This window comes from Lissotriton vulgaris, chromosome 1_1 (assembly GCF_964263255.1).
Source record: "Lissotriton vulgaris chromosome 1_1, aLisVul1.2, whole genome shotgun sequence".
NCBI lineage: Eukaryota > Metazoa > Chordata > Amphibia > Caudata > Salamandridae > Lissotriton > Lissotriton vulgaris.
This window is the reverse complement of record NC_141685.1, coordinates 447,919,009-447,945,140: the sequence shown is the minus strand read 5'-3', so window position 1 is coordinate 447,945,140 and position 26,132 is coordinate 447,919,009. Positions and strand designations below refer to the sequence as shown.

The 26,132-nt window shown below is 45.1% G+C and overlaps 1 protein-coding gene across 2 annotated transcripts in view; it reads right to left on the bottom strand.

Annotated features, from left to right (window-relative positions):
* The window catches only part of ATG4C (autophagy related 4C cysteine peptidase), a 297,476-nt gene that overhangs the window by 270,743 nt on the left and 601 nt on the right, over positions 1 to 26,132 (bottom strand). The window lies entirely within an intron of this gene.

Here is a 26,132-nt window from a genome sequence, read left to right as displayed (position 1 = left end):
TACATTCACAAACGAACACACTGACCACAAAGAAAAATGAAAGCAAATTTTTACTCAAATACTTTCACATGTGAAGACAAATTACTTCAATCACTGTCCCAAAACGAATATTTAAAACATATATGGCACAAAACCTTTGTGCTAAAGCATAATACACACCAAAAACAACAAGTAAAATGTGTTACTTTATATAGTTGTTGATTCCAAAACGTATATGTATACAATAATCCTGTAGGTACATCAATTCAATCTTGGATCCTACAGGGTTTTGAATAGTTTGTTCACGCCAAAAGCGGGGATTGCGTCGACGTTTCGACCCTGGGGGGCGATGCAGTGTTTTCACGCATCAGGGGCGGGTCTTCATCAGGACTGTATATATATGTGGGACAGCCTCTTGCAGACCTAGCTCTGTATGGAGTCCTGGTCTCTTTCTGAATCCTATTGTCGGTCCGTCTTAGTCAGGCCGGCTAGATGTTGAATGAACCTCTGTAATGATTTAGTCTATACAGATGGTTGAAAGGTTGACACAAACGGAAGGTGAAGGACGCGATCCAGGAGAGTTAGAAATGCAAAGGAGCAACCTTTCAACCATCTGTATAGACTAAATCATTACAGAGGTTCATTCAACATCTAGGCGGCCTGACTAAGACGGACCGACAATAGGATTCAGAAAGAGACCAGGACTCCATGCAGAGCTAGGTCTGCAAGAGGCTGTCCCACATATATATACAGTCCTGATGAAGACCCGCCCCTGATGCGTGAAAACACTGCATCGCCCCCCAGGGTCGAAACGTCGACGCAATCCCCGCTTTTGGCGTGAACAAACTATTCAAAACCCTGTAGGATCCAAGATTGAATTGATGTACCTACAGGATTATTGTATATATATAGTTGTTGATTCCAAAACGTATATGAAGTAACACATTTTACTTGTTGTTTTTAGTGTGTATTATGCTTTAGCACAAAGGTTTTGTGCTATATATGTTTTAAATATTCGTTTTGGGACAGTGATTGAAGTAATTTGTCTTCACATGTGAAAGTATTTGAGTAAAAATTTGCTTTCATTTTTCTTTGTGATCAGTGTGTTCTGTTCGTTTGTGAATGTATTAGTACACCTGTCTTGATATCCTGGTTAGGAACGAGACCTGCAAAAGGAAACACACTGAACAGACGGCAAGTAGGAGCTGTATCGCCATTTAACCTGCCATAACACTGACCCCTCAAGCAAAACAAGCAAAGCCCTGCTCTTACTAAGTCTCTCTTTTCATACATATTTTTGTTTTAGCTTTGCATCATACAAACTAACGACCATGAAGGTTATTTTTCCCATGTCAACTTTACCTTTACAGAAAGATATACGTTTTGTAATGTAATGGCCCAATTATAGAGCGCAACTGTCACTCCAAGGAGCATCATGGCCCTAAACGGAATCCAGAAATGGGGGAGCAAAACTGGTTAACTGCCATCGATACAGACAAGGGATCAGGGTTTTGCAGAGAATGTCTGATGCAGTAAAGATCCAAGTTTTTAGGACCTTCCTAAAAGGGGTCTCACTTGTGATCTGTCGAAGCTGAGGGGGAAGTTTGTTCCATGCCTTTGAGTCTATTGATATAAATCGACTTTCCACCCTTTGATGCCAATCTAAAAGCTGGCATTTTCAGCAGATTTGCATTTGATGATCTTAAATTACGGGCGGGAGTGTAGCGCATAAACCTTGTTTGGAGATAATGAGGGCCCGAAGAATGAAAAGCCCTAAATGTAGTGTTTTGCTTTTTTCCTTGTTAATTTAGCGGTTAGTGGGGATGGAAGGAACGTATTCCAAATTTCCTCAAAGTGCAAATATTTTAACGTTTTTGCCAGATAGGTGCCCCATTGGTACTTCACCTTCATGGTTGCTTGTCATACTAAAGATTTCTGCATGTCCGTGAGGGCATTTCTTAACAGCTCGCTTTCCCTTTACCATTGGAGCATTTCTACAATCAGGGTACAATGTCATGCATGGGTCAGAGTCAGAAGAATGCCAGAGCACCCTTTCTTGAGATGTAATGAGGATTCCAGCTCTAGTTCAGGGATACGGTTGCAAAATTAATTCACAGCAATTTCAGATTTGGAATCTTGTGACTGACTAACCCAACCAGCCCCCTTATTAATAGGGAAGGTAATTATACCGGCTCCTCCAGTGCTCAGTTCACAGGTGATCTCATTAACCCCACTATCTGTAGAGAGGGCTTTTATAGCAGGAGCCCTTGTCCCCAGTATCCAGGAGACTGGCCTGAGTATTATACCTCCCCCAACTGTCATAGAAGAAATTAGGACTACTCTGGCATCCTGGAATGTGTCAGGAATAGCCTCCAAGATAGGAAACCCCCATTGGCAAAATCTTTGGCAATCACTGAACATTATATTCTTCCATGAGACATGGGCTAAAGATCCAGGGCTAGATGTAGGTAACTCTAATTTACCGACTCATAAATACAGAATTTTACCGATTCGGTATTTATCCCCTTAAGTGCTGCGTCGGTGCGTTGGCCGACGGCAGCACTACCTCCCCAGTGCTGCGCACGACCATTGGACGTCCATTCAGCACTGGTTCCAATGGACAGCGCAGCACTGGGGAGGGATGTTTACTAGCATCTATGAGGTTAAGAATGGGTAAATTAGAAGGAGGGCGATGTAGCTAATTTTTAATTTTTAATTACCGAATCGTTAACATTCGGTATTTACCGATTCGGTAAATACCGAATCGGTATTGCCCATTGATTCCTATGGGCCTTGAAGCCCATAGGAATCAATGGGCAATAACGATTCTGTATTTACCGAATCAGTCAATACCGAATCCTGCAAGGGTGCAGGGGGTGTCACTTTGACACCCTCTAGCACCCCAAATACAGGCTTGTGTTACATGTGGCACACATACATGCCCTAAGGGCATGTCTGTGTGTCACATTGCACAGGTGTGCATGCACAGATGTGCATGCACACCTGAATTCGGTATTTTACCACCCAATAGGATTGGGTGGTAAAATACCGACTCTTAAGGGCCTGTGGCACTCTTAGGAGTGTCACCTACATATGGATTTACTGATTCGGTATTTTACCGATTCTGTAAATTTACTGAATCGGTAAATTTACAGAATCGGTAAAATATAGGCCCCCTACATCAGAAAACGCTAATACCGGTCGGTAACGGACGAATTCGGCCGTTACCGACCGGTATTAGGGCTCCTACATCTGGCCCCCAGTTTTTTTTCCTGGGTTTCGTACCTTTCGCACCCCTGCAATTCAATCACTCTCTGGTAGGGCGGGGCTAATAACCCTAATTTCTAACACCATACCCTTTCAAGTCAGGCAGGTTGGCTCTTTAAATACCCATTTCAAGCTCCTTCAACTTGATTATTGGAAAGAAGAAACCTGGTTATTTATTTTATTTATTTTAATTTCTTCTATAGCGCAGGAATCAATCCCGTAAGGGTATCTCCGCGCTTTGCCAGCTATAGAACGACAGGTAGTGTATTATAGAAGTTAACTAGACAGGAAGGCTTCTTGATACAGAATGGTCTTTAGTGTCTTTCTAAAAGACAGGTGGTTGGTAGTCATTCTTACATCAGTTGGAAGTTTGTTCCATAAAGCAGGTCCAACTGCGGAGAAAGCACGATCTCCTTGTCTGTATTTCTTAGTTGCAGGGGGCTTTAGAAGGGCTTGGTTGCTAGAGCGGAGAGACCTGCTGGGCTGATACAGCTCAAGGGATTGAGACAGATATTTAGGGCTTGCTCCGTAGAGACATTTGTGAACCGTGCAGCATATCTTAAAATTGATACGCTGCCGTATGGGAAGCCAGTGCAGTTCCTTCAGCAGTGGTTTAGAGGGAGTCCTGGCTGGTGCACTCATGACCAGTCTTGCTGCTGTGTTCTGGACTACCTGCAAACGACCTACAGCATCTGCGTTTGCTAATGTCAGCAGGCCGTTACAGTAGTCCAGACGACTGGTCACCAGGGCCTGTACAAGTGTCTTCCTATAGATGGCAGGGAGATACGGGAAGACACGTCTAAGTAGGCCGATGGTGTGGAAACACAACCCTGCAATGTAGTTGGTGTGTTCCTTCATGGTCAGCTTTTGGTCTAACTTTACCCCTAGATTTTTTACGTGGGGTTTGGATGTAGGTACTGGGCCCAGATCTATTGGCCACCAGTCTGGGGACCAAAGAAGACTCGCCTTGCCAAAGAGCATGACCTCTGTTTTGGTCACGTTACATTGGAGGCAGTTCACAGCCATCCAATGTGACACTGCCCTCATATCCTCAGCAAAGTTCTCCTTGACTTTGGGGCCAAGGGAGTTAAAAGGGTAGAGGAGCTGGGTGTCATCTGCGTAGGAAACCGGTATGAACCCATATTTCCGCACAATCTCAGCAAGGGGGGCCACATACACATTGAACAGTGTTGGACTGAGGCATGAGCCCTGTGGCACCCCCTTTGTGAGCGCCCTTGAGATGGAACGAAAGGGACCCAGGCTGATAGATTGTGATCTCCCGGAAAGAAAACTCTCCAACCATGATAGTGCAGAGCCTTGAATTCCTACTCCCTGCAAGCGGCTGAGAAGGATATCATGGGACACGGTATCAAAGGCTGCGGACAGGTCTAACAGCACTAGAATCATAGAGCCACCTCTGTCCTGTGACAGTTTGATCTTATCTGTCACAGAGAGGAGGGCTGATTCAGTGCTGTGGTTGGGCCTGAACCCAGATTGAGATTGGTCCAGGCCCCCTGTCGCCTCAATAAAGCTGGAGAGGATGGTATTAACGTGTTTCTCTGCCAGTTTGCTGATGAAAGGAAGGAGAGAAATCGGGCGGAGGTTGGAGAGTTCTGGCCAGGGCAAGGTGGAGTTTTTGCGTATGGGGTTCACTACCGCTTCCTTCCATGATTGTGGAAGTTGTCCCTCAGCAAAGGAGAGATTGAGCAGTTTCTGAATAGGGAGTCCTAATATTTCGCTCAAAGGGGAGATAAGTTTGGCAGGTATCAGATCAGTGGGAGAGCCAGTCTTTATTTGATTGACAAGTGCAGTTAGGTCTTTAATGGTTATTTCTGGGATTGCATGAAGGATTTTCCCAGGGGTCACTATTGGGAGAGTATCAAGGGCCTCAATTTCCAAGGGACCTGAGACTGCGGTAATTTTCTTATATATCCCTTCTATTTTGTCCTCAAAGAATTGGGATATTTCATCGCATAGGACTTGAGTGAAGGTGTCTGGACTCTCACACATTACAGGATTGGTGAAGGTCTGAATAATTTTAAATAGCTCTCTTGTGGAATTGCCTGCCTCAGCAATTTGAGTGGTGAGGCTTATTTTCCTAGCTTTCTTTATATTTTTGTAATAGGAGGTCATAGCCGCCAAATAGCGGTTCTTGTCTTCCCCATTGCCTGTGCGTCTCCAAAGTTTCTCCAGTTTTCTACATCCCTGCTTTTCTATTTTGAGGGCCTCAGTATACCATGCTTCCCTTTTAGCTATGGTGGGTTTTTTCACATTTTTCTCAGGAGCCAGGGTGTCAATTGCTGTCATCAGAGAGGAGTTCAATTTTGAGAGAGCAGTATGGATGTTGTCGGAATTGGAGAGTAAGGGCTGTTTCCATGTTTGTGTAAGCCTGGCTGGAGTGACTTTATGCCATGGTCTACGTTTAGTGGGCTGGGTGGCAGGACGATTTATGGAATTAGGTAAGTATGGTAAAGAGAAGCCTATCATTTTGTGGTCAGACCAAAAAATGTGCTTAGGGGGGTGGCAGTGGACATTGGGATGGGTAGTAAAAATCAAATCCAAAGTGTGACCACCCGAATGAGTGGGTCCACTATTTCGAGGATGTAGACCTAGAAGAGCTAGATCTGCAAGGAATACCTTTGTATCAGGGTGATCATCAATATCGGTATGAAAGTTAAAATCTCCAAGTAAAATAAAATTCCTGTTAGCTTTCATGTGGGGGGCTAACAGTTCAGTGAGGGCGAGGGAGAACCCAGCATTGGGTCCAGGCGGGCGGTAGACTAGAGCTCCTTCCCAGTGTACCTTGGGACTGACTTTTAAATGGAAAATTAATACTTCCATAGTCGGTAGCATCACTTGTTCTAGGACTCTGATGGTCAATGTGTCTCTATATATGATAGCGGTCCCGCCCCCTACCTTCTCAGGGCGGTCTTGACGAAGAATTTTATACCCCATAGGTATCCCTAAGGTGATAGCAGGGATAGTATGGGGTTTTAACCATGTTTCTGTCAAGAAACATATCTCAGGCTGAATGCTGTGAATAGTGTCCCATAGTTGTGTATGGTGTTTAGGGAGTGATCTGACATTTAACAGAAAGCTTTTCCAGCCTCCCAAAGAATCTATACTGTCTATGGGCCGTCCAGCAATGATGCAGGAGTGAGTAGCTTGGAAACCACATTTGATGCAGGAAAAGGGATCCTCGGGACATCTTAGAGTGTTATTGGTGCACCTATGTTTGCCCTTGGGTTGCAGCGCCATGAGAGCATGTGATGAATACCTGATAGGAGGGGTGATCGGTGGACAGTCCATAGTAGCCAGACAAAGAGGGTAGCCCCTGGCCCCGTCCTGTCGCGGACGGGCGCAGACGGGCAGCTCTTTGGCGGGTCTTCGGCGGGGCTGCGCGCGATCGCTGCGCGCTCAGGGAGGTGCGAGGGCTAAGTAGCCCTGCGTAGAACCACTAGAGCGCTAACCGCTCCTAGTGGAACCGGAAGTGGTGTCAAAGCCTACTTCCCCCTTGCCAGAACGGGAGGTGGTGGGCGGATACCAGCGCCTGATTTGTGCCGAGGAAGGTATCCTAAAACTAGTGCTTAATTATCAACTATTATAATAACGAATTTGGGAGAAATATGAAGGTAGTGGCAGACGCTCTAGCAAATGAGATAGAGAAATTCACCACAAAGATAAACAGGATCCGTGTTAATCTCACATGCGTGGGCGACTTTAATATCCACCTTTGCAAATTTAGTGGGACTATGGTGAGTGGATTAGAAGACCCCCATGGTAACCCTCTTCAACATTTCATGCATAAACAGGATCCGTGTTAATCTCACATGCGTGGGCGACTTTAATATCCACCTTTGCAAATTTAGTGGGACTATGGTGTGTGGATTAGAAGACCCCCATGGTAACCCTCTTCAACATTTCATGCATAACGATTACGGTGAAGCTTTAAATAGATAACTATATAAGTGGAATCTGGGAATAATAAATTATATAAAAGTGGGTGAGATGAGGAGAATATTTAAAAGGGGAAGCCAAGAGTCCACAATCAACTTTATATTAGCATCTGCCTCGCAAGATGGGAAATTGGTCCACACAGGCACCCTATTTACCTTTTTTTTTTGATAATCAAATTTTATTAAAGTTTTAGGTACATAGAAAATCATTGGCAGTAAATCACACATCATATAAACACACCTCAATCCCTCCAGCAGTATCACAACACTCAATAGACATTTCTGAATAAGAACCAGCTCTTCTGCAACTGACCAACAAGGAGGACTTGGGCCTATCACGACGGAAGCAGGCCAAATCATTTGCCCCACACTTTGTTGAACATTTCCGGGCAACCCGAGCCTCAACGAGGGACTCCTCCTGTACCCCCCACCAGTCCGCACTCCTCCGCCAATTCTGTAGTGTTGGAGCCTCGGCCTGGGCCCATCTAGCCGCTATGTCCCGTTTTGCTACTGCCAGTGCTGTACCCAGGAAGCGTTTATCGGCCGGGGAGCCATCCAGGCCGTCGAACACACCCAACAGCAAGTGTCTCGGATCATGGGGAACCACCCATCCTAAGGCCTGCGTGAGCTCCTGCTCCACCCCCCGAAAAAGCGGTCCAGCGCCGGGCAGAGCCAAACCATATGGTAGAAGTCGGCAGGGGCACCAGAGCAGCGCTCACAGTCCTGGGAAGCCCGTATGCCTGCCCAAAAAAGACGCGCCGGGGTAAGGTAGGCCGCATGAAGGTAATATAGCTGTACCAGACGTAGCTTGGAAGATGTGGTCAGGGTTTTGGGTGCCATAAGGGCATCCCGCCAGTCGGCCTCGTCCAAGGGGCCCACTCACCCCTCCCACCTCTCCCTAAGCCGGTCCAGGGATGCGGGACAGTTGTTCACCAGGGCACAGTAAATACGGACACCCCCCTCTCCCCAGGTTACCCATCATTACTTGTGCTTCAAGGGGGCTGAATTCCGGGCGCAGGGAGGTGTATGTGAAAGGCGTGGCTGAGTTGTAAGTATTTATAGAACTAGGAGTGTAGGAGAGTATGCCTGTATTGTAGGTCAGAAAAGGAGCACATGTGGTTCCCCCACCCATACATCATCGAGCTGCGTTATCCCCACCAAGTCCCAGCAACGGAATCCCTCCAGGGAGGAGACCTCATTCAGCCAGGTGCCATGCCAGAGGGGTGTCTGTCTAGTCAGCTTCCGGTCCCAGGACACCAACCGGAGGGCAGCGCGCCAGGCTGTAAAAACCATTCTGGTGAATGGAGGCAGGGTGCGTGGTACCGGGTAGCCATAAAGGAAGCTTTGAATCTGCGAAAAGTCCAGGGCGGCGAGCTCCACCCGGTAGGCTGGGTCCGACCAACCGCCCGCAAACCAGTCATGGATCACTATGAGCTTGGTGGCTAGATAGTAGAAATGGAGATTGGTGACTCCCATACCGCCGAAGGGGGGGGGGGGGGGGGGGGGATTCGGCAATGGGACAGGGACAATCGCGAACTTCCACCACACCATAAAAACCGGATGAGTGCGCTGTCCAGTTCTTGAAACCAGCCACCGGAGAGGGGGAAATCGAGGTGTACTGCAAAATATAAAGAAAACGAGGGAGGATCATCATTTTAAAAAGGGCACTTCTGCCCAGAGGATTAAGGGGGAGAGATTGCCAGTTCCTACGGTCATGTTTCATCTGAGCGACCAGGGGAGTAATGTTAAGGGCCCATTCCAATTCAGGCAGGAGGGTCACCCATACTCCCAGGTATTTAAATGATTGCCTCAGGAGGGGAATCATTTCCTGCCAATCGAAGCAATCCCGGGAGGGATGAAGGGGAATTAGGGTGGACTTCGACGGGTTGAGACGAAGGCCAGAGACCTGTTCAAACTCAAGAAGGGCAGCTAGAGTCCTTGGGCCAGAGTGTTCCGGGTCAGCCAGGTAGAGCAGAACATCGACGGCATACAAGGCGATTTTATCTACCTGGCTCGGATGCCACATCCACCCCCGGATAAGGAAGTCCTGCCGGACGAGCGCCACCAGAGGCTCCATGGCCAAGGCGAATAGGAGTGGGGAGAGGGGGCAGCCTTGCCTAGTGCCTCGCCGGATCGGGAATGGTTCGGAAAGAGCACCGTTAACAAGGACACGGGCTCTAGGGCGATTAGAAAGGACCCGATCAGGTGGCGGAAGGGGAGGCCGAAACCCATACGCTCCAAAACATCTCCTAAATATCCCCAGTCCACCGTGTCGAAGGCCTTTTCAAAGTCTACAAGGAGAAGCGCCAGGTACGTGGAAAGCTGGTGCCGATGGGCCAGTGCCAGCTGGAGGCGACGGATGCAGTGGCGGGTGCCTCTGGCCGGCATGAACCCACACTGGTCAGGGTGGACCAGGTCGTGCAGAAGAGGCCGAAGTCGCTGGGCTATGGCTGTAGCGAAGATCTTAATTTCGGTGTTCAGCAGTGAGATCGGACAGTAGTCAGAGCAGTCTAGGGAAGGCGGGCGCGTCTTGGGGATGACCACGATGGTCGCCACATCAGATTCGGGTGGGAAGGACCCGTCCTCTACCACCTGGTGGAAGAGGTCCGTTAAATGGGGGACGAGATTGTCGCGGAACGTGGAATAGTATTGTTGGGGGAATCCATCAGGTCCGGGTGTCTTGCTGGATTGCAGTAGGGTGATAGCTCCATGGATTTCCTCCGGGGTGAGGGGGGTCGTCCAAGGAATCCGCAACTCCACGGGAAAGGCAGGGGAGACAAGTCCCAGACCTCTCCATCAAGTCAGCGAGGGAGGTTCCGGGAGGGCGCGATGCGTACAGGGCCACATAGAAGTGAGCAAGGGTCTGCGCGATAGCTGCCAAAGTCACCCGGCGGGTCCCGTCGGCCGTTCGGATGTCTGGAATGATGCAGTGGTCCCTAGGGTAGGATATCAGGTTGTGGAGTACTTTGCCATTCTTGTCACCCCAGCCATAAATGCGGGCAACGGAGGAGCGCCACAGCATTTTGGCCGACTCTAGGGAGTGCCGCCGGATCTCTTCCTGGACCAATGCCAACTGCCTGGAGGAGTCAGAGCCGTCCCCAGTGAGTTGAGCCTGCTCTAAAAGAACAGCTCGGGACTCCAGCTGTAGCAGATGGGCGGCCTGAGCCGCACGTCTGGCATGCACTAGCCCCTGGCCACCCCACATACCACCGCCTTACCCGCCTCCCAGAGTGTACCCTGTGAAGGGACCGATCCCGTGTTAGCGGATAAGTAGTGGCGAAGCTCCTGGCCGAGGGACTCCACCAGCGCGGGATCCTGTAGGAACCAGGCGTTCAAGCGCCAGGTAGACCTAGGGCCATTAGGGGGAGACCCGAGATGGAGTGAAAGGGGGGAGTGGTCGGAGATCGCCCTAGGGAGGATCTCGACCCCGGACACCAACTGGCAGTCTTTGGCAGGCATCAGAATGAGGTCTATGCAGGAATGAGTATGATGGGAGGCCGATGTGTGTGTGTAGTGGTCTATTTACCTGTTATAGTGATCATGCCATCTTATTTAGCCATCTTAGCATAATGTCCAAGTCAAAAGATCATCAACAGGTAATGGACGGTGTGACTAACTAGGAAAAACAGTTCCCAACAGAAGTGGACACAGGCTCAGAAGTTAAACTTGGTCCCTGAAATATTAGCTCAAGCCAAGAAAGAAATCATATATTGCTTGGAGGAGGTTTCTTCTCCTTCACTCTTAGTCACACAGTTTAGAGCCCTTTTGATGAAATTAAAAGAAGCACTTACTCGTTCAAAAGCAACAAATACTATCTCTACCACCCATTGGTTTGATTCACTATGCTCCACTGGCCAAAAAGCCCTTATTAACGCCCTAAAAATTCACCATAGAGATCCATTAAGATACGAGCTCTAACAATGATTACAAACAAGCGAGAAGATAAAGAGAGATGGATTTTAGGGAGCAGACCTGGGAAGATCTTGAACAAGCGGCTATTTCGGGTACGAGTAGGGATTTTTGTAAAATTGTAAATACACCCTATTTTAAAGATTCCAAATATCCTTCCTTAAATACACATGTAGACGAAGAAGCATGGGTGGGACATTTTGAAAATATTTTTGGTTCCACCACCCCCTTAACATTGCTACCCCCGACTTGGACCCCGCATACCAAGGCATGCTAACCTTTTCATTATCAGAGGTTAGAAAGGGGCCGGAGGCTTGTGCCCCCGGAAAGGCTCCAGGACCTGATGGGAGTCCCAATTGATCTCTTCCAGGAGAATTACGATATGTGGGTCCCCTACTAACAAATGTTTTCAACACCATTATGATGGAGGGTCCCCCACCATCCTGGAATCCTTAACATTGCTACCCCCGACTTGGACCCCGCATACCAAGGCATGCTAACCTTTTCATTATCAGAGGTTAGAAAGGGGCCAGAGGCTTGTGCCCCCGGAAAGGCTCCAGGACCTGATGGGAGTCCCAATTGATCTCTTCCAGGAGAATTACGATATGTGGGTCCCCTACTAACAAATGTTTTCAACACCATTATGATGGAGGGTCCCCCACCATCCTGGAATCCGAGTTTAATAGTGCCTATATACAAAAAAGGTGATGGGGTCCTGTAAAGGTAGCGGTAGGAATGGGCAAGAGACGTGTCATCGTTTTAGGTGGTTTTATTCGAGACAACAGATAATCAGTGCAGGCTTTACGGGTAGACACCCTTCTCGGGGAACGGCTTCTTTCCGTCTGCCTTCTCCTCCTTGAGGGGAAAACTGGGAAAGGCTTGGGTCCTGTCACCGTCCGGCCTGGACCACTACTATGAAATAAACAAAAACAATAGCCGGGCAGCTTGAGTCTATGCAGTAGTGCGCAGCCTAGTATAATGAATTGCTAGGTTGGACAACCATTTGTGTTGGATAACTTTTTTGTTTTATAAAATATTTGTAAGAATTTTTTTGGCATCAAAAAATACAACACGACATTTACAGAGATACAGAAATACATTCAAAAAAATTAAAAGAACATATCAAACAAAATGCTCAAACAAGAAAATTGTGACAAATAATTAACATGGACAACTGTAATATGCCTCAGGTCAATCAATCGTTGAGGCACCAATCCTGGATATAGACTGAACAAGTGGACTAACAGATTGAAATAGTAGCCTACTTGTTACCACCTACACAAGATACACAATAGATTTGTCACGAAGTGCTATGACTAGGAATACCACGGGAACAGATCAGCGATTTACAAGTGTGTTAAGTTGATTCCTAGCAAGCCCTAATTATTTGGTATCTTGGAGGTAAGAACGTCGACGCGTTTCGAACCCAACCACATTTAACGGGTTCTCCTCAGGACATGGACTGGGGGGTCGTTGTCACTGTGAAATAATTTTAAAAACGGTGTCAGTGAAGGGGCTAACTTACACAAACTCCTCGCTCAGACTCAAAAACTCTGAAAATAAAGGTACCTTATTGGTGAGAGGTTCGGATCACTCCCTGTAAACAAATAGCGTAAAGATCTCAGTTAGAAACGATGCTCCACTGTCTCTATTGTGCTGCACTTGTGCACTAATCAGACCGAAACATACCTCAAGGGTGCGCAAAGATTGCGGCTAAAAAGGAGGGGTGCCGGCAGCGTCAGTTGTTCATTGTGCAGATCTATGTAATCTGGAGAAAGCAAAGGGACCTCTTAGTATTGCCCGTTATACCTCTGCAATGCTAGGACGTTCGGAAAAGTTGTAAAAGTCCTACCTTCGTTTTGGGGCAAATTTGTCCTAAATGCACGCGTGTGGAGGCGGCAGCCGCCGCACGGGCTTGTAAGCTGTTGATACAAAGAGCGAGCGTTTAGGGAGACATGATTTTCCACTCACCCGATATAGAATATTTCCCTGCGGGGTGACTTACTTCTCTACAGAGTTTTAGAGACGCAGCGGTCCGGCACCCGACTAGTTCTGGAAGACAGCTTGTTAGCACAGAGGGCGTGTCTACCTGTATTTGAATCGACTGCGGTCCTGATGTATCATGGGAAACGTAGTTTTAACTACCATATCTTGAAAATTAAGGTACAACTGTGATGTGCAGCATGAGACTCGTGTTCAAATGTGCAGGCATCTGTAGATCTAATAGAGCGTGGTCTGATGGATAATCTTTTCGCTGTGATTATCTCAAAGTTGGTACACTACGATCACATGAGCTGCAGCAAGCAGTAGCAGGTTCGCGTTGCAGACATACAAATCATTATAGATTGCTGAATTCATTCAGATCATTCAGTCCCGACATAGCAGTATTGAATTTTAAAATGAGGTAAGCCTCTTTTTGAGCCAGTCGTACATCCGGGTCCCCGCCGGCACCCGCAATGTTTTTGATACTTGCCAAAATCGTCCATTTAAGATCATTGACCGAATGTTCTTTTTTCAAAAAGTGGGACACAAGAGGTGCTGTCAGTACTTTGTTATTTATCCGTGATCTATGTTGGATTATGCGTTGGCGCACTTCTTGTGTTGTTTTGCCTATATATATATATATATATATATATATATATATATATATATATATATATATATATATATATAGGCAATCTTATATATGATCTTAAATGGACGATTTTGGCAAGTATCAAAATTATGCAGGCTCAATATGGTTTCCGGAGGGGAATTGGGACGGTGGATCAATGCCTAAATCTCTTATTATCCATAGACAAAAACACCAAGGTAAAAGGCGGGATGATCTGCACGGCCTTTATGTATTTGACCAAAGCTTTTGATTGGTGTTTCTCATCAGAAGCTGTGGTCTATGATGGAGGGGATGGACATTGATTCGCCGATAATTTGTTTTATTCATCAGCTGTACGCCAATGTCACTGCCTGTGTGCTTTATTGCAGGAATGGGGAATGCACACATTTTTTAAGATTGAGAAGGGAGTAAGGCAGGGCTGTGTCCTCACCCAGTTTCTTTTTTCGATCTATACAAATAGGGTGGAGGCAGACCTGTCTACCTCACCTTTTGATGTGCCTACATTTGATCATACTCCTCTTCCAATATTGGCGTACGCTGACGACGCAGCACTAATCGCAAGAACTGGGGTAGCCTTACAATCCCTAATAACATCATACACCACATTCATGATCTCCTTGGATCTAAAAGTAAACTAATCCAAATATTTCATAATTTAGGTAGAGGAGAGAAACACCCCTATTTCCATTTGGAAGAAAAGAAAATTGAACTGATAGACTGTTTTTCATACTTAGGAGTCCTCTTTGATAAAAATCACTCCGGGTCTAACTTGGTGGAAGCAAGAGCACAATGTGTGGGAAGGAGCCTTCAAGCTATCAAGAGTTTCGCAAAGAAGTTGGGTGCTAGTCCCCTGGACACGATTAAAACCATCAACTGTGCAAAAACCAAGGCTTCAACAACACATGGGGCAGGAGTCTGGGGGATGTTATGTTAACAGGGGTTTTATAAAGCACACGGCTACTCTGCTGGAAGATAGCTTTTATAAAAAATTGAGTATCACTACCACACTCAGTTTCAAACTATATTTTACATTTAGAATTAGGGCTACCCTATCTGAGTGACTTTATAAGATTAGCACCAATTCTATTGTGGCTCTCAATTTGGCAGAGGTCCACTGTAGACTTAACGCAATCCATCATGAAGGATTGCTGAAAACTGGATCACTATAAAAGAGGATTAGTTGGCTTAATTATGTAAAGGCAGAATTGTCTGCACTAGGGCTGGGTGAATTCATCCAGGATCCTGAATCCTGTAGGAGGGTTCAGAAGAAAAAGATAACAGAATTATTTATGCAGAGAGCAAACTACGCCCGAAGGGGAAAAACCACCTTCAAAAATCTTCCCTTGCATATGAACTCATTCCACCAAGAACAGAGGAAAGTTTTTATCATCTCTCTCGTATTACTAACGCACAGAATAGATTTACTCTATTATGTTTTCAATTGAACCTGAACAAACTAATGTTAGGGTACCCAGAAAGGAGATATAAACTCTCAGATTTGTCACCTTGCCCATGTAATAATCATTCTGCCCAGTCAGACCTCCATTTAACATTCTGCAAGTACTAAATCGATGAAACAAAAGCATTTTTTCTCCCAATTCTGAGGTACCATAAATTTACACAATACAGGGTGGCTCTGTATTTTTAAAACGCTCTCCCGGATCCATTTGTGTGTTTTTCCCTAGCTTCATTTTTGTGGGTTTGTATGAGCAAGAGGAAAATGCGGGGGTCATTGCCTTAATTAGTAGCAACTAGGATAGAACTGGACTCATTTATGCAACATGAGCCTAATTGTTATTAAGAGATTTTTAGGATTTTAATAGTTTTTATGAAAATCGCTTTACTATGTACATGGCTAACTTGATATACAGGTCTTTGAACTTTTGTATATATTGTTATAGAACCGGTTTTGTAATATTTTGGATTAATTTGTGCTTTTATGATCGGTTTGAAAAAGATCGAATAAAGTTGTGTGATGATGTGATGAACCGCTCACAATAACCCATAAATGCAGCTTGTAACATGACAGATTGTTTTGTCAAATTACATTCTAAGAGCACTTGAGTTTACACAGTAGTAACAGGTAGATACAATCGCCTATATATTCAGCATTGTGCAATACCTATCACTCTATCTATCTAGTTTTCAATTAAAAATTACCATTCCAGAAGTATGGGTAGGAATTAACATGCTTGCAGCCTCTCAACTTAGTGAGCAAACAAGTAAAAGAGTTGCTCATAGCTAATGCTGCGGACTTTAAAGCTACTAGCAGTTTTGATGGACCTCCTTGTTCTTACAGCCATACTCCAAGATATTTATTACTAGAGGAGGGCTTTACCTTCATTTCTCCCAACTGCTCGTGAGACAAAAATTATTATTATCTAATTTTTTGTCCTTGTTAATCCTTAAATTGTTTTCCAAACAATAACTAATTGGTACATTTAGCCACTGAAGGTCTTACCCCAAACCACTGTATTGTCTGCATATTGCAAAATGCTTAATTGTTTTCTCACTCAGTTTAAGAGGCAAAGAGTTTGAAGTCCAGAGCAATTCTCCTAGGTCAGGCTGACACAAATTAAACACTAGAGGTGCTAAGAGGCATCCCTGCTTCAGCCCTTTGTGAATACGTTCTCAGATGTAATGTAATTGCATTTATATAGCGCTTACTACCCCTGACGAGGCGTCAACGCGCTTTTTCGGCGAGTAGCACGCTACTCCGGGACCCATAGAGGATTAGTGTTGAATTAGTATAGTGAAACATGCAAGTACATTTTAAGTGGTGGATAGGTTAGTCAGTTATTTGGTTTTGGAATGTTAGCAGAAGGATAGAGGAGGAAAAAGGTTTCTATTTATATAGCGCTTGTTGACGCACGCTATTCAGGAAGCCTATAAAGGATTAGTGGTAAATTAATATGGTGAAATAAGAACTAATTTCAGTGGTGGACGTTAGTTACTTGGAGTGAGAAGAATAGTAGAGGGATAAAAGGGGAAGAAAGATTTGCATTCATATAGCACTTGTCCCCCAGATGGGTGTTGAAGCGCTTTTCTGGCAAGTAGCACGCTACTCCGGAACCCATAAAGGATTAGTGTTGAAATTTAGTATAGTATAAATATGAAGTAATCTGAGTAGTAGATATGTTATTCAGTAATTTGGTAGTATATTAGTATAGTTGAATATGGAATTTGAGAAGTGAACATGTTAGTCTGTTAATTTTGATTCAAGTTTGCCCAGAAAAGGTCCATTTGTAATGGATCTGTAGTTATCAGGGTTCAGCAGGTCCAAGATTGTTTTCTTCAGTAAAGGGCGTATGTATGACTTTTTGAGTTCTTCTGTAAATATTCCGGTAGTTAAGGAATCGTTGACGATTCTTCTTACTGGAGTGGAAGCAGAGGTTGTTAAAAGAATTGTCTTGAAAGTTTGTGGCGGACAGGGGTCAGAAGGGCTGCCGGCAGGCCTGCTTGCTTTGACCAGGTCCATAAATTCATCGTGTGAGATGTGTTGGAAGGAACGGAGAGGCTTGATTAGAACATTCTTGGATTGTTGTTTTGTACAAGGGTTAGTGCTGGTGCTTTGTTTCTGTTTTAAGTACGAGTCCAACGTGTCTGCTTTATCCATGTAATGATTTGCCAGTTTTTCTGTGAAATCTTGAGTAACAGGATGAGTTCTTTCTAGGCAATTTGGTTTGCGAAATTCATGGAGTATTTTATAGAATTCTTTATTTGCACATTTAGCGTTTTGAATTCTGTCTGAATTGTACCTTTCCTTAGATTTTTTGATAGCTGACTTGTATAATCTGTTAATTTTCTGTAGGTGAAGTTTGTCTTGTTTTGCGTTTGTTTTGAGCCAGGTAAGTTGCAGCTTTCTAATTTGTTGTTTTATGTCTTTTATTTCTGTTTCTCCAAGGCGCTTTTTTTCTTTTGTTCTGTTGTGTGGTTTTGAGTGGTACCAGGATGTCAAAAGCTTCCTGTAGCCACTCATATAGATTATGAACAGAATGTATGGTTTCCAGATTTGTACTGGATGTTAGTTGTGTTTCCGAGTGTTCCAAATTGAGTTTGTTCCATGGCCGATAGGTGGATGGATGTAAGGTAGTTTTAGGTGAATCGCTTAGCGTTGTTTTATGTTGGAAAGCAAGCAAGTGGTGGTCTGACCATGTGACTGGAGTTATAGTTTGAAAGGTAACTAGTTCAGTATTAGCAAAAATGACATCAGCGGTGTGTGTTGGATTGAGGAGGTTCCCTGTTGCTGTTACTGATGTGTGTAGCATGAGCAAAAGAGATAAAACATATCCAATATGTTGCAGACCCTCTGATAGTACTTGCTGGTGGCCTTTCTACCAATTTTTTTATAAAAGGTTTGGCAAAACATTGAGAAAATCAGTGCGATGGTTAAGGTTCCGATGTCCCCATTGCCCGAGATTGCATTTTTGGGATACGTTACTCAATTCCCGCAAGCTACACGCAGATTTGTTGCTTTTAGACTGCTTCTGGCCAAGCGGGAAGTGGAGATTCACTGGGGCGGCAGAAAGACTCCATCGGTGGGGGCGGGGGGGCTGGGGGAATAAAGAGTATGGCTTCTTGCTCTACAAATACCGACAATTATGCTACAACGCTCCCCCTAACCTCCAGACCCAAAGACATATGGGGCCCCTTTAAGGAGTATTTGCAGGCTCGGCAACTGACCCCCCTCTACACAGGCTGATCACGGAATAGTGCCCGCCGGAGTGGGCTAGGTTCGCAATTTGGGATTGATGCACTCCAGCCAGAGGCCAACTCTTAGTTATGTCTCTACTGCTATGACGTGTTTGTCATGGAGCTAGTTTTTACCCTTCAGTTAAAGGTGTGATCATATTGGATTATGTGTTTGGGGGCTGGAGTCCGAGGTGCTCTCTCTGGGGCAACTTCTATTAGCATCTGCATTGTTGATAGTATCATGGGGAATGTAAATTTATGCCTACGCTTTACTGTCACACTGCTTGTTTCTTGTCTGCACCTTTGATCCCCGTGCACTAATGTAACTGTAATAAAAATTAAAAATAAATTTAAAAAAATAAAAGGCTTGGCAAAACATTTACTCTCTACATCAAGCAATTCAATCAATAATTTTTCAGGGAGGAGTACTTTCTCTTCTGTATTAGGATCAATAATGAACCTCACCAACTATCAGGGAGCAATTTGTTGTCAAAACAATTCCTCTTTAATTGAAATAAAATCTGTGTCCATAAAGCGATACAGGAACCGCAGATGGTATTCCAGTTGGTCCTCTAGCTCCACCAGTACCGATGGACTTCAATGATGTGTGTACCACTGCTGATGTTTCAATATTCTCTCGTCAGGGATGTTCATTTCACATGCATACTCGTACACTGATGGAGTATCGGTCACATATAATGATTTCATATCATTAGAAAATTCCTAGGGGGAACTCTGTTCAACCTGACTTTCATCTCTTCTGATAAAGTTGTATTTACTTGTCTTCAAAACTTACAGGTAGCTCTACATTTTGTTCTTCCTACAATCTAACTCAGGATTGTTCCTCCCTCATACGCCCTGCTTCAGAGCTTTTTCCTATATATTGCCCTAATTAAAGTGATTTTTTAAATAGCAATTTTTATTCAATCTATATTTCCTCATTGCCTTTCTGAGTTTGTGCTTCTCTGGTATCTTTTGCATGTGTTACCTTCTATCTAGTCCCCTTTACTGTCTTTCCAAGGAAGCTAGTCTTTCAATTCTAAAGGAGGGTCATGATGTACACATACATTCACATGATGCAGCAATCCTATACACTGCACAGTGTAGACCCTATAGATTTACCTTTCAACATGTTGACTGTCCAAGGACCAGAGGCACCTGATCTCACCCTCGTTGTTTTGGAATACCATCCCATTGAAATCAATGAAGTTGAAAATATTTTAGGCTAGCAAAGATGAATTTCAAGGCAGGTGTTTACATTCATAACTATGTAATCCACTTTGCTTGTTTGGAGACGAAGGTGTGTCTATGTACAGCAACACCATCCAAATGAGGGTGAACGGATAGGTATGTAGACGTTTGTTCATTTATACCTTTGCTCCTTAATAAAAACAAGTTAAGAAGTTGTTGTTTTTTATGTGTGACCCCTGCAGCCAGTCCCAGCGTTTAGGCCAAAAAGCATTTTGTATGCTGTTGAAATGAAAGTCAGGGTCAAGGTGAAGTATGAAGTTGAAGTTTATTAAATCAGCCCCACACCTTAAGGCGGTGCGTAGGTCAGTTAGTCAGAATAATAATGGCAGTAGGTGGCAAGGGAACGGAACCTGGACAGGATGGAATGTTGGGGAACCAATGGGAAGGGTAGGGGACAATGGATGCTCTCGCGCAGGAGAGCTGGCACACACCACTTGTCATAGGGTCCCGGGGGGAAACCAGAACTAGGTTACAACACATCTTCCTCTCTTGAGGGTTTTGACAGGTAAGCCCAACGTGTGGAAGGAAGAACTTTGGGGATAAGTGAACTGGTAAACATTGGTCACAAAACAGTTTTTAAAACATTAGGGATCAGGAAGGCTCTCCCTGATGTTCCATTTGCCACGGGAGCATGAGGAACGCACTGTGTGTCAGTCCGGGATTCCGTGTAGGTTCTGCCAACCCAACGCTGAAGCAGTGACCGCCAAGCTGGCTTCAGAGACAGAGTGGGAGTTGCCGTACAGCTCCGTTTGGTGAACGGAGTGCGTGGAATGGCCCCCAGGGACTGGTCTGAGTGATTGACAGTCAGCTGAGTCAGTGGCAGGTGGGAGATGGTGTGAACTGTGTTTATGGGTGTGGGACAGTGTCCAGCTTGGTTGTCATCCTCAACTCACATATCATAGCATGGAACCTTCAGGGTGGAAACATTGTAGGTGTTTGGGTGTGACCAATTCCACATCATCAGACTTTGCATCGTTCATCGTGGCAGGGCCTCACACAGTACAGTTACATTCCTAACGTGGATGGTGAGCTTCCGTAAGGGCTCGCTGGGTCTTGTGGTCCACAGGTATTATGCTGGCCCGCAGGACCTGTATGCATCTAGTCCGTACCTATGTTTACCACAAGGTGTGGGCATGGTACTGGTCTGAGTGCCCTCTTGTTCCCTTTCTCTGATTCCTCATCGTTCTCTCCACCATGGCACTCCCTTATAGTATAGTGCTCCTGTCTGCTGTTACTAGAACTGACTTCTCCACCCTGGTGAGTGACCACGGCTTTGGAATCCTTTTTCTTGGGATATTTCCAGGACCATAATGTACCGCGTCTGCGCCTACACTTACTCATACCACAGGTATCCCTCACGTTGTCACTCTCAGGGATGGGTCTGACATCACATCTCTTGTAGTACTCTGTACCAGTGTCACTTGTACTTTCTTTTCCAACAACTCTCATGCCTTCAATACTTGCACCCGCAAGGACCTGTTCTTCATCTAATTTCATCACGTGAGTTCCACTAGAGGATGTGGTTGTGTCATCTGTGTCTCTTAACTTACATTCACCCCAGCGTTCCACAAGCCTCTTGTTAATCCTTATCTGTACTTTGGGGTGAGGATCTAGTACGTGTTTGTGTGCGTTTTTACTTTCATTCTCTGGCTCTACATTATATAACCAGTCATAGTACTCTCCTTGCATGTTACATTTCGACTCTACCAGACACTGACCATCATTTTCTTCTAGGTGACCGTCGTCAGCGTCATTCCTTCTTGTGACGGGTGTTGACTTGATCCTTGCAGTAGAGTGCCACACTTCCACATCTTGGTGGCAGGTAGATTTACAATAGTACTCCACTGGCACCGTGGACAGAGATACCATACACCTTCCTCCATAGGTCGGTTCGCTTTTATCTTCCAGGACTTCTTCACTTATATTGTCCTTTACCTCATAACTCGTGGATGCATTTTGTTTAGTTTTGAATTTGTCAGTGACTGCTTCATTTTCCCTTTTCTTACTCCATGCAGCCTTTGTCCATCCACTTTTGGTCGTGGAAGATGGCTTCTCCTCACTTAACGTCTTGGAGCTTGTACTGAGTTTGTTGTTGATTTGTGCCAGCCTATTCAAAGGTTCAATACGGTTGGAATCTATCATTATGTTACATTTCTTCTGTTCTTCCCACCCCAGTACCGAGGGTCCTTCTTCTGAAATATAAACCGTACTCCATGTGCTTCTCTTCATATAGCTCAATTTTGTTACACTACCCCCTGTTAGGTTGATGTTTTCTCCTGTGTATGTTATCGGGGACATTTCAGTTTCCATCAATTCATTCCCTTGTGTCACAGCCAATTTACTTTTCCATATACTCATGTTTATCAATGTGCAGTTCGAACCTGAATCAGCGATAACGTCAATCCCAACTCCATTTATGTCTATGGTACTCTCAGGTTTGGTTTCACTCATGTTACATTCATTTTTGCAAACACCATTTTCCCGGTGAATTGTGACATTTTGTGTGTTGGCCAATAGTTTTTGTTTGAAATGTTCACTTAAGTAATCCTTCACCTCCTCAAATACATTACTGTTCGCTTCCTTCTTGGTTTCTTTTCCTGGTGGGGGTAAGATGCACATTAGGTTTTTATCCATGTTGCTGTTGCAAACCAATTAGACTTGTATAATTTCTCTTTTGTGTGTTTTATCACGGAAAGTTTCACAAAACTGAGCGTGTGCCAACGCGGGATTAGAACTCCCGACACCGATTCTAAACTCAGCGCTGATCTCCCCGTATGGCGCCTTACGCTGCGTTCCAGTGACGTGGCACGCCTTGGCGCATGCGCAGACGGGTTTGCAGGAGGGGCGTTTATGGCGCGAACATCCCCTGACAGGATTTTCTTCAATCAGACTTGTACAGGAAGGCCAGAAGGGGCTGACGCATACTGGTGCAGATAGGTCTCTTCACAATGTGCTGCCGAACTGTTAAACAATCATGGGTTTACGCCGTTGCACTTCATATCACTTAAGACACGGCTAATCAGTTATGAGTGGCACTAATCTTTGACGCTGTGGAGAACTCTATGCATTGAGATCCTTTAAGTGCTTATGTGCTCGTTTGGTCATCAAGATGATTGTGTGCATAAGCAGTTGTGGCCTTGACAATCAGGTGGCGCTGCTGCGTGAAGTGCGTAGTTCTCACCTTCGCGCCAACATGCTGTGGAGGACTCTAAAATAGCCGCCACAACTTCCCTCAAGCTCCCAAACGTGCAGTTCCAAGGTAAGCTAATCACTCCATAGAATATACTGATGACACTCGCCGATGCTGAATAACATTTAACATTAAAATGAGCCTCTTCGCCTCGCGCTGAGGAAGGTCGCCCTTCTTCTTTCGGATTGTTGGACAATCAAGGGTTTGTGCCGCTCACATGCACCACACTTTCACTCAGGACACAGCTTGTCATGCGCTGCACTTAACTTAAACAATGTGAGAGACTTGACACGCCACACCCTTTCAATGTCTATGTTCTTTTAGTAGGTGATTCTTTTCTTCCTCAGAGCGTCAACTCGTGCAGCCCTGGGTTACGCTGAATGTGGGGAGGTTAATAATTATCTCGCTTAAACATCACTAAATGCGGCTGCAGACGTTATTTTAGTGTGGGTCCTTGCTCTGCTCACTTCACCTCCACCCATCTACCCAGGCTCACCTCATGGACACGCTCAGAATCCAGTGGTCCTGCGTTTTTCTTTTCTGTCACCGTCACCGTACTCGCCGAGATTCACGGAGGTTGCTCAGGTCCCTCACTGTACTTCACGGCTTATCATATTGATTTGCGAAGAATCTTGTTATTCTTAACTCAAGTTTTATTTCGTCAGTTTCACAAGTTCATTTCGCATTCGACCCACTCATAAGTCGATGGCTCCTTTCACGCTCGACTTGCTCAAAAGCCGGCTACCGAAATCACAGAGCTGTTCATGTTAATCTCAAACCAGTTGTTCCTTTTACTGGCTTCGACTCACTCACAGGTCGATGGCTCCTTTCACGCTCGACTTGCTCAAAAGCCGGCTTGCCGAAATCACAGAGCTGTTCCTTGCTCCTTTCACGCTCGACTTGCTCAAAAGCCGATTTGCCTAAATCTTGGAGTTGTTCTTAATCCTTGACCTTTCACATTCGACTTACTCACAAGTCGAAGGCTATTTCACACCCGTGCCTTTAGAAGAGGTTGCTTCCGCATTCAAATTGGAAGGCAGTGGGTTCGTGGTGAGGGGCTGAGGTCCTCGTCGCCACTGTTGAAATGAAAGTCAGGGTCAAGGTGAAGTATGAAGTTGAAGTTTATTAAATCAGCCCCACACCTTAAGGCGGTGCGTAGGTCAGTTAGTCAGAATAATAATGGCAGTAGGTGGCAAGGGAACGGAACCTGGACAGGATGGAATGTTGGGGAACCAATGGGAAGGGTAGGGGACAATGGATGCTCTCGCGCAGGAGAGCTGGCACACACCACTTGTCATAGGGTCCCGGGGGGAAACCAGAACTAGGTTACAACACATGTTTCCATATTTATATTACCATTATTAAAAACCAAACTACAAGTCCAGCAATTCCATCTGTAGAGGCCAAAACGTCAGGCCTTGCTGAATGAGTCACAATGGCTATTGAACTACTTGCCATACTTTCCAAAGCTGAACGTACAAAAAACGGACTGTCACTGTTCGATATACAAGCATTAACGACCGGTCTACTTTTGTGGACCGTTAGTGTGTTAATTTCTCACATAGGAATGGAACTGACATTGTATCATGGCCATTTGTTAATGTAAAGTTTTAAAATTACTTTACTATTTAAGATACCTCTATATCTGTGCTAAAAGCTTAAGTTTGAATCCATTTATGAATGGCTGTTAAAAGTTCAAGTTGGCGAAAAAATGATCCACGCATTTGCAGGCACGAAGGGCCTCATCTCTAGAACCTCCAATACTATCCAAGAATCTAAGCTATCTACCAAACACCCATATCAAACTCTCTCGGAGATGGACATAGGGGTAACTAACCCAGATAAACAATGGGAAGACATTTGGCAATATATTCCTATTATACATAAAAGCATTCCCACAGAGAATCAGACTATAATATGATGTACCAATGGTGCATAACGCCTGAAGGACTGGGAAGAATGAACACCTTAATGTCCATGTTGCGCTGGCACAGCAAACAGGAGTCAGGTGCTTTCTTACACATATGGTGGCCCTGGGTAGATATGAAAACCTTTTGAAAAGAGATCCTGCCTCATATAAAAGGTTATCCTATCCTGCAGACCCTAACTTTCTGATCCTGCGATTACGGTCGCCTGATATGGAGAGCATGGTGGGTGCAGACTGGGTGATAATTTGCCTTATGTCCAGACCAGCCAAACAACTTATCACTCTCTGTTGGAAAAAGAAAGCGTCCTTACCTAGTTCAATGTGGTTCGATAGAGTGTGACAATATCTAGCAATGGAAGAGATATCTTACAAGATCACTCAGTCTGAAAATAAATTTAAGTCTTGTTGGCGACGCTTCGACAACGTGTCTAGATTAGAGTTTCTGTGTTTTACTGCTACAAGACTGAGAGCTTGTTGTAGGATTAGCTCCACCTCCCCCTGCTCATCAGATACTAAGGTGTGCAGATCCACCCATGGTATTACGCACTTATGTGACAAGAAGCCTTGGGTAACACAAGACACCACATTGAATGCATGTTTGCATTACATTCCGTCACTGTTTTTGTGTTTTTATTACCTAAAGTTATTTTACCATGGTGACATGTTCAGCCCCAAGATTGATCTTAATATTGTACATAAACCTAAGAGCATGGTGGATCTGTACACGCCCTCAAAAAGTTTCAAACCGAACTAAACGCATTGGCTGCAAGTATTTCTGCAACCTATTACAAGCAAAATTGAAAGAGAAACAAATGTTTTCTGTAATAACCAATAAAGAAGATATTTTGAAATAATGGGACTGTAGACTCTTGCACACATGTTGTCTTAGTGAATTTGAACTATCAGCTTGCCTTGTGCGCTTTGGCACATATGAGAGACCTACAGATGATATACTATTGCTGAGGGAGTGTGGAGGACTGGTGACTGAAATTCGAGAGAATAGCTGTCATCCGTTGCCGGGGGCTTTGGCGATTGGCTCCCTCCACTGCTTCGTGCATCCCAACTGGATCACTAGTATTAATATTTCTTCTGAGGTTCCTATAATTTCTGTGGTGATTTGCAATTGCCCCCAAACGCTTTCTGTAAAACATCCATAATTACTGTCTGGGGGACCCTCAAATCCCCGGGCCCCAGTGCAACTGCCCAGGCTACACCAATGATACTTACACCGCCGTTACCAGGGGCGTAACAGAGGCCCCCCCTATACGGGAGAGGGCCCAGGAGTGTTCCTTGTTTTGGAGGGGAGCCCTCAATCCTGGTGCTGTAGAGTGGGCGATACACAGCCTG